The sequence below is a fragment of the Orbicella franksi genome, chromosome 3, assembly GCF_964199315.1.
Source record: "Orbicella franksi chromosome 3, jaOrbFran1.1, whole genome shotgun sequence".
Taxonomy (NCBI): Eukaryota; Metazoa; Cnidaria; class Anthozoa; order Scleractinia; family Merulinidae; genus Orbicella; species Orbicella franksi.
Window position 1 is genome coordinate 24,509,041 of NC_138147.1, and position 9,478 is coordinate 24,518,518.

General features: G+C 38.1%; 1 non-coding gene across 1 annotated transcript; it reads right to left on the minus strand.

The window, feature by feature from the left end:
- Positions 1 to 374: 374 nt before the first annotated feature.
- On the minus strand, positions 375 to 456 carry Trnal-aag (transfer RNA leucine (anticodon AAG)). Its single transcript has one exon. It is a non-coding gene; the product is annotated as a tRNA-Leu (tRNA).
- Positions 457 to 9,478: the final 9,022 nt, after the last annotated feature.

Consider the following 9,478-nt stretch of genomic DNA (forward strand, 5'->3'; position numbering starts at 1 on the left):
GCTCTGAACAGATTTAGACAATTTGGAAATTTGAACTGAGGTAAAATTTAAATTCATTTTACTAAGCGTTGTCCTCGGGGTCGCGGTCGTCATTGTTCAAGTTCTCTGTTATGATTTTAGACCGGTGTTTAGATTCCCTCACTATAATTGCCAGTTCAATCAATAATCTTACAGTATAGCTTCCATCAGTAACCGTTCGTCTCTCTTTTCTGCCAGAACAAATTCTGTAGATTTTAATCAGTGAATTTACTTCCTTTCAACAATTCTAATGTTCCTTGCAATTGGGTAATTAAAATATTACTACTCTATAAAAAAGAAAATCGTCCTTCTAAAAAGCTTATTTTCATAGCCAACAAATATTGGTCTAAAAGAAGTGGCAGCGGTGGGATTCGAACCCACGCCCCCGAAGAGACTGGTGCCTTAAACCAGCGCCTTAGACCACTCGGCCACGCTACCAGATGACAACTGACACGGACATGACAAGAAGCGCTAACAGCTATATCCTGCCACATCATCTAGAATAAACATTATCTTTAAAAATCTTTATAGACAGCTTCTTCTTAGTCTTTCAAACCTATGTAAACTGTGGCATGTTCCTTCGCATATTTCCAGTAGTACTTTTCGAAATCAGTTACATGATTTTGTAAACGGAGAAGTTGTAGTAATTAGGAATATCCTTGTTTATGAAATAACTGAGACGGTACGCACGCTCTGATTGGTCAATAGAGTTGCTAAACCTATGTTTACGATCTATGGCAGCTCTACGCGGGAACTAGAGAACTCGGAACTCTAGCGATAACAATTGTAATAAACAGTTTTGCCTTTCACTGGGTGAGATATCAATAACACGAATATCTCTTCATTCGACATATACATGGAAACTTGCAAGGAAAAAAATGACCAGAAGCTGGTCGTCATATTAAGCTTCATTTTTTTTTTTTTTCGTGGCAAAAATTTTACGCCAACTCCAGTTACGTTTGAGATTAAAATTAATCGCGCTTCGCTTCGCGCTAGGGCCATAAATCCGAGCGGAAAAAACGAGGATCCGTAATTTACAGTACGGTCCGAGAAAACGAGGTTAGTAAGATATTTATTATATCTCTGGGTTCAAAGAGATGGGGAAGATTTCAATCAAGCAGAACGACCATTGATGATTGACGCACGTCAAATCCTAAACGTGAGGACAATTTATTGGTTTCCACAAAAAGCGACTTGAGTTGTCAAAACGTTCGTTTAAATTTCAAACTCATAAGTCCAAGATAATGCAAAATTACAACAGTTCAAGTTTACAAAGATTTTCTGTAACGAATAGTGATAAAACGTTTTGCAAGTAACTCCCGTTGTCGACAATAGTATTTTCAAATGCCCGAACTATGAAGGGCAAAACGTAGAAAGTGCAAACTTTGTTCAATGTCAGCGTCAAATGAATGAATGAATTTTATCAGTGCGAACGAAAGCAATTTGAGGAAAATTTTCTTTCAATGATTACAATCCAGTTTTTTTGTGTTTTGCGGCGTTTTCATGTAAGCTGCCAGATGTATCACTCGGTGCAGGCTGAACAAGATTAAAGTTGGAAATTGAACCGATGTTTGCTGATGCGAAGAGAGAAGGATGTGGCATCGCTTGGAAGCTGAAGCTTCTTTGTTGGGCAAATGAAGATTGCTGCGAGCTTGTTCCATCAACAGAGACAAAGTTTGGTGCATTTGAACTTAAACCCGGTGGAGAAGCTTTCTGTTGTTAGATGTCTGATATTTTTCGCCGGTGTGTTATAGAAGCAGACTTGTATGAGCTCAAACTTTGTAAATCTTTATGCCCGCTTAACTGTGCTACGAAATTTTCTGGAGTTCTACCATCAAGTAACCGTGAGATGCTTGTTTTCCGAACCGAATGGTTAGCAATATTCTTTCCACAAGCCTGTAGACCGGCCTTTTGCGCTGCTTTAGGCAAAAATTTACCGATCTGGTTTTACCGAGTGGTGACAGCTTATACCAGCCATTTGGTTTCTCAAGCCAAACTTTGTGATTTATGGCAAGGAAAAACGGATAACTTGGAGCCTTTGCCTTTTCCGGACGATGGCTTTCAAAAAGCTTAAAGAAGCGGACCGGGCATCTTTCTGTTCCCGATGCGAATATTTTTGGGTTGAACTGTCGCTGGGGAGCACCTTCCATGCCTTTTCTGGTCTTGCTCCCTTTTTCTGCTATCCAAACCAAAACTTCTTTGCCTGTTTCTGGATCATTTTGAAGCTCCAAGTCGCCCCAGCACAGTTTCCTGCTCTCATCCGTAGCCCGGAAACGAAAGGGAAGGGAAAAGAACCACCACAATGTACACTGAAGTGCTTCAGGGTAGTGGCAACCAAATTCGCCGCTCTGAAATAACTTTTCCCCTTCTTCCGTTGTTAATTCACGGCACGCATTTGGCTTGTTTCCTCGTCCTTGATTCACGAGAGTTGTTCGCTTGGCTGCCAACACTTCCCTGGAACGACGAAAATCTTCATCTTGGAGGATAATGAGGGGCAGCTTTAACTCTTTTAATGGCGGTGTATGCTTTTTGGAAAGCTTGAAATACCGTCTGGTTCGTATTCGCCGCCATTTTGCTTGCGCGCGTCTTTAAAGAACTTACCAAGGAGCTTGTCGAGAGTAGCAGCAGGTATGTTCATTACAGTAGAATTTCCATTGACCTGCTGTTCGCAAAACACTTGAAATTTTTTCCACTCGTACGTCGTCTTTTTCACTGTGTTTGACGACCTTTCGGCTGCGATGAAGTTATCTAGTTCTTGACTCGAGTCATCTTCTTCGTGCTCGTCTTTCTGTGAAAACTCTAAGAAACCGACTCGAACGTTTTGGGTTATCTGTTTCTGTGTTTTGTCCTTTTTCTTCGTTCGCGTACTTTTCCTTTAAATATGTTTCAAAGTTTTCTTCAAGAGACATTCTGCATGGCGACTAAAACAAACTTTTGCATTTAGCGGGCCGTACCGTAAAGTACGGCCCGCTACTGAATTGACCAATCACAGCGCCCGTACTAACTGAGAGATATAATAATATCATGTAACGTGTAGGTTTACACTTTTTTTTAGTGTAGTTCGCTTCACCGACAATGAGTAGAAGCTGTTCATATCGTAGTGGTGTTTATCTTAAAATGTTTTCTCTTCTTACGTTTTCGTAAAGAAATTAAAAAAAGTTAAGGGGTTTGACCTTAAAAGAGTATAATAAAATTTGTGGGTGTTAAAGAATATTAAACAATTATTGGATGAGGCTTTTTGTGATATCCAGAATAATAATGATTAACCGTGACGTTGAGTGTCCTTGACCTGATTATTGTATAATCTGCAGTTATGACGTCACAGGCGCTGATTTCGAAAATTCGCTGTACGCTTTCGGCCAATCAGAAAAGAGATAGTGAGTTCAATGTATAATAAATATATGTTATTGGCCGGCTGGGAGGTCCGTACTGTGAAAAACTGTGACCGAGGTCTTGAAAATGCTGACCGAGGCCGCAGGCCGTGGGCAGCATTTTTAAGCCCGAGGTCACAGTTTTTCACTATACGGACCACCCCTTAGCCGGACAATAACATGTTTATCGTTTTTTCTTGGGGGAAATTGGCTTACAAGTCGGTTTGTTTACGCAGCTTTGTCATTAAATTAGCTTACGCGCCGTCTACAAACCATTCGTGAAAAAATCTAACGAGCGAACGAGCAAGTAACTCAGATACTAGACAACGAAGGATGAATTAAAGAACGGATATATTTCGAACTACTTTATGTTAGTTGCATTTAGTTCTCCAGTTAAGTTCTCCGAAAGTGTTTTTCCGGTGTGAAATTTCGAGCAAAGATTGAAGTCAGTTGTATTACAAAAACAATTTCTATCAACCGTTGCGAACTACTCGAAATCAGTGTTTTCTACCGTAAATTGAGTAGCAGATAGCGAGGAAAATTCGTTAAGTATATTCCACAGAAATTCTCTCACATAAAGCAACGGTCAGAGAGTTAAACTCGACTGAAATTGACTCATTTTTTACTTAAAATTGTTCAGAGACACACACACAAAGGATTGCGCGCCATTACAGCGCCGAGCTACAAACAGCCAAACAAACTTTCACAACTTCAAAAAACTCAATTGAATTTACTTACAGTGCCTTTCTTTGCCATTTAAAGGTGAATAGAGATAAATTTGCCTTGAATAATCGTCGATCTAGCGATGGAAGAGTCAAAAGGGCGAAAGATTGACGATTACCGCTCGTTCCGTTCACGAAAATAGATAAACTCGACGGATTCCACCCTCTGTGGCGGTTCGGATGAGAAAATTCCGCCCGCTTCAGGAACCAATCAGATTGCAGGATTTGTTGAATTCCGCCCGCTCACGAGCTGAGAAAAAGATCAAAAAGGATATTTAAGGTAATTCTTTAGTTAATGAAATCAAACTTGATTTCAAGGCGAGGTTTGAAAGCTTATGTTCACGACCTTTTTTCGCAAGATTTACGTCATGTTTTTAGACGGTCGCGAGGTAATGCATTGTATCCTGATTGATTGATTGATTGATTTATTTATCAACTAGGGGTGTCCATCTTCTGATCCTTAAGTGAATGTACTTAGAAAATCGAACTGATTTATCTGGGAAACAAACTTGTCAAGAAGAGTTTCATACAAACTCATAGTAATGCAACCAACAAAACGTTAGAATATAAATGTCGATCCAGGGCATTAGCGGGTAGGAAAGCCCAAGAGCAAAGGGTAACGGAGCTTGTTCTATTCTGTTTAAATCTGATTGTTAATTTTTGTAAGCTGAATTGTACCGGAAAAAAGTCAAATAAAACTAGCAAATGAAATTTGCTCGTGGACATGGCCCTCTGAGTTTTTTTCTCTGTTTCTGTTTCTTCGTCAAACGAAACGAACAATGATATGAGTTTACTTGAGAAACGGTAAAGGCAGCAAAAACTTTGTGAAAAAATTGCCATAGCAGTAATCAAGCAATTTATATGACTAAGAAAATTACTTTTTTTTTGATTGGCTGAGAGCAGTCCAATTTATCGTTAAGATTCAACTTTTATTGTAGTGCAAATTAATGCGCGCGCTTTCGTGATTTTCTCAGTCTTTTAATAAATGAGTAATCGTATGAAGGTTCGAGCAATTAAATATTTACACTGATCGCGATATCTGAAAATTCTTGCAAATTGCAGTCGCCTAAAGTTGAGAGAATTTTCAAATATCACTAGTAGGTAAATCCTTAATTGCACTCATATTCGTACGAAAACAGTTTTTACTAAAACTGCAGAAATTCTCGCTCGCGCTCAGGCTAATTTTCACTTGAAATAAGGGGACAGACACATGAATTATTGTAAAAAAAACAAAAAAACAAATTGACCTCAGTTTTGCATGGTTCTGTCTTGTTATTGTCAATGAATTTCGTCGTAAGATTGTCAAAGTAGTCTGCAGCAAACTTATATGATGAAATTCATGATCAATAACAGGACAAACGCATTTAAAACTGACGTCAATTTGTTAATAAGAACTACGCCTTACAAATGCCCCGCTCTACAATCACCTCGCTGTTAACTCCACGTTCTCTTATCAAAAACTCCCATTTACCCGACAACGGCAACGGCATTTTTGGTCCTTACTGATAACAGCAAATAAGTACCTCGGGAGAAGTTCTCCATCGCTAATATGATATCGAACCTCGCTTCCGAACATAAACTGTCTTGCCTTCGCTGCTCTCGCCTGTTTTAAATTGTGTCAAAGGAATTTTCTGCAATCTCGGATATTTCTTTTTGTTAAATCCGCCCTTATCGAAAAGCGCGAGATGTTTACCAAGCCTTTCAAAATAGATAGAATTCCCTGGTTTTGGAAACGGATGGATCTTTGGCAAAATCAAGCAATGAAATATCATTTTCAATGTTTTTAATCCACATTCACTGGTACGACAAGTTAAAAAAAACTAGTAAAACAATTATTAATCACGATAGTTAATGTCCTTTATGATAAAAAATAATTACGCTTCATTTATAATTATCTATGTCATCATCTATGTCATCATCTTTTTGATCGTCTTAGTCGTCATTTTTGTCATCAACTTTGTCGTCATCTTTGTCGTCATCTTTGTCATCACTTTTGTTATTATCTTGTCACCGTCTTTATTATCAACTTTGTCGTCACCTTTGCAGTTATCTTTGTCGTCATTTTTGTCGTCATCTTTGTCATCATCTTTGTCGTCACCCTTGCAGTCATCTTTGTCGTCATCGTTGTCATCATGTTTGTCGTCATGTTTGTCATCATGTTTGTCGTCATGTTTGTCATCATGTTTGTCGTCATCCTTGTTGTCATGTTTGTCATCATCTTTGTCGTCACCCTTGCAGTCATCTTTGCCGTCATCTTTGTCGTCATCGTTGTCATCATCTTTGTCGTCATGTTTGTCATCATGTTTGTCGTCATCTTTGTCATCATCTTTGTCGGCATCTTTGCAGTCATCTTTGTCGTCATCGTTGTCATCATCTTTGTCGTCATCTTTGTCATCATCTTTGTCATCATCTTTGTCATCATCCTTGTCATCATCTTTGTCATTATCCTTGTCGTCATCTCTGTCGTCTTTGTCATCATCTTTGTCATTATCTTTATCGTCATCTTTGTCATCGTCTTTGTCATCATCTTTGTCATCTTCTTTGTCGGCATCTTTGCAGTCATCTTTGTCGTCATTTCTGTCCCCATCTTTGTCGTCATCTCTGTCGTCATCTTTGTCATCATCTTTGTCGTAATCTTTGTCAACATTTCTGTCATCATCTTTGTCATCATCTTTCTCATCATCTTTATCATTATCTTTGTCATCGTGTTTGTCATCATTTATGTCATCGTCTTTTTCATCACCTTTGTCATCGTGTTTGTCATCATTTTTGTCATCGTCTTTGTTATCATCTTTATGGTCATTTTTGTCCTCATCTTTGTCATGAACTTTGTCATGATCTTTGTCATGATCCTTTTCGTCATCTTTGTCGTCGTCTTTGTCATCACTTTTGTCATCATCTTTGTCATCATTTATGTCATCGTCTCTTTCATCACCTTTGTCATCATCTTTGTCATCATCTTTGTCATCATCTTTGTCATCTTTTTTGTCAGCATGTTTGCAGTCATCTTTGTCGTCATCTTTGTCCCCATCTTTGTCGTCATCGTTGTCATCATCTTTGTCGTCATGTTTGTCATCATGTTTGTCGTCATCTTTGTGATCATCTTTGTCGGCATCTTTGCAGTCATCTTTGTCGTCATCTTTGTCATCATCTTTGTCGTCATCTTTGTCATCATCTTTGTCATCATCTTTGTCATCATCCTTGTCATCATCTTTGTCATTATCCTTGTCGTCATCTCTGTCGTCTTTGTCATCATCTTTGTCATCACTTTTGTCATCATCTTTGTCATCATTTATGTCATCGTCTCTTTCATCACCTTTGTCATCACCTTTGTCATCATCGTTGTCATCTTTTTTGTCAGCATGTTTGCAGTCATCTTTGTCGTCATCTTTGCTCCCATCTTTGTCGTCATCGTTGTCATCATCTTTGTCGTCATGTTTGTCATCATGTTTGTCGTCATCTTTGTCATCATCTTTGTCGACATCTTTGCAGTCATCTTTGTCGTCATTTCTGTCCCCATCTTTATCGTCATCTCTGTCGTCATCTTTGTCATCATCTTTGTCGTAATCTTTGTCAACATTTCTGTCATCGTCTTTGTCATCATCGTTGTCATCATCTTTCTCATCATCTTTATCATTATCTTTGTCATCGTGTTTGTCATCATTTATGTCATCGTCTTTTTCATCACCTTTGTCATCGTGTTTGTCATCATTTTTGTCATCGTCTTTGTTATCACCTTTATGGTCATTTTTGTCCTCAACTTTGTCATGAACTTTGTCATGATCTTTGTCATGATCTTTTTCGTCATCTTTGTCATCATCTTTGTCATGATCTTTGTCATGATCTTTGTCATGATCTTTGTCGTCGTCTTTGTCATCACTTTTGTCATCATCTTTGTCATCATTTATGTCATCGTCTCTTTCATCACCTTTGTCATCACCTTTGTCATCATCTTTGTCATCATCTTTGTCATCTTTTTTGTCAGCATGTTTGCAGTCATCTTTGTCGTCATCTTTGTCCCCATCTTTGTCGTCATCTTTGTCATCATCTTTGTTATCATCTTTGTCATCATCCTTGTCATCATCTTTGTCATTATCCTTGTCGTCATCTCTGTCGTCTTTGTCATCATCTTTGTCATTATCTTTATCGTCATCTTTGTCATCATCTTTGTCATCTTCTTTGTCGGCATCTTTGCAGTCATCTTTGTCGTCATTTCTGTCCCCATCTTTGTCGTCATCTCTGTCGTCATCTTTGTCATCATCTTTGTCGTAATCTTTGTCATCATTTCTCTCATCATCTTTGTCATCATCTTTGTCATCATCTTCATCATTATCTTTGTCATCATCTTTGTCATCATTTATGTCATCGTCTTTTTCATCACCTTTGTCATCGTGTTTGTCATCATTTTTGTCATCGTCTTTGTCATCGTCTTTATGGTCATTTTTGTCATCATCTTTGTCATGAACTTTGTCATGATCTTTGTCATGATCTTTGTCAGGATCTTTGTCATCACTTTTGTCATCATCTTTGTCATCATTTTGTTGGTCATCGTGGTTGTCATTATCTTTTTTGTCATCTCTGTCATCATCTTTGTCATTATCTTTGTCATCATCTTTGTCATCATTTATGTCATCGTCTCTTTCATCACCTTTGTCATCATCTTTGTCATCATCTTTGTCATCTTTTTTGTCAGCATGTTTGCAGTCATCTTTGTCGTCATCTTTGTCATCATCTTTGTCATCATCTTTGTCGTCATCTTTGTCGTCATCTTTGTTATCATCTTTGTCATCATCCTTGTCATCATCTTTGTCATTATCCTTCTCGTCATCTCTGTCGTCTTTGTCATCATCTTTGTCAACATCTTTATCGTCATCTTTGTCATCATCTTTGTCATCTTCTTTGTCGGCTTCTTTGCAGTCATCTTTGTCGTCATCTTTGTCCCCATCTTTGTCATCATCTTTGTCGTCATCTTTGTCATCATCTTTGTCGTAATCTTTGTCAACATTTCTGTCATCATCTTTGTCATCATCTTTGTCATCATTTTTTTCGTCATCTTTGTCATTATCTTTGTCATCATCTTTGTCATCATTTATGTCATCGTCTTTTTCATCACCTTTGTCATCGTGTTTGTCATCATTTTTGTCATCGTCTTTGTTATCATCTTTATGGTCATTTTTGTCATCATCTTTGTCATGAACTTTGTCATGATCTTTGTCATGATCTTTTTCGTCATCTTTGTCATCATCTTTGTCATTATCTTTGTCGTCGTCTTTTTCATCGTCTTTGTCATCATTTTTGTCATCATCTTTGTCATCATCTTTTTGGTCATCGTGGTTGTCATTATCTTTTTTGTCATTTCTGTCATCA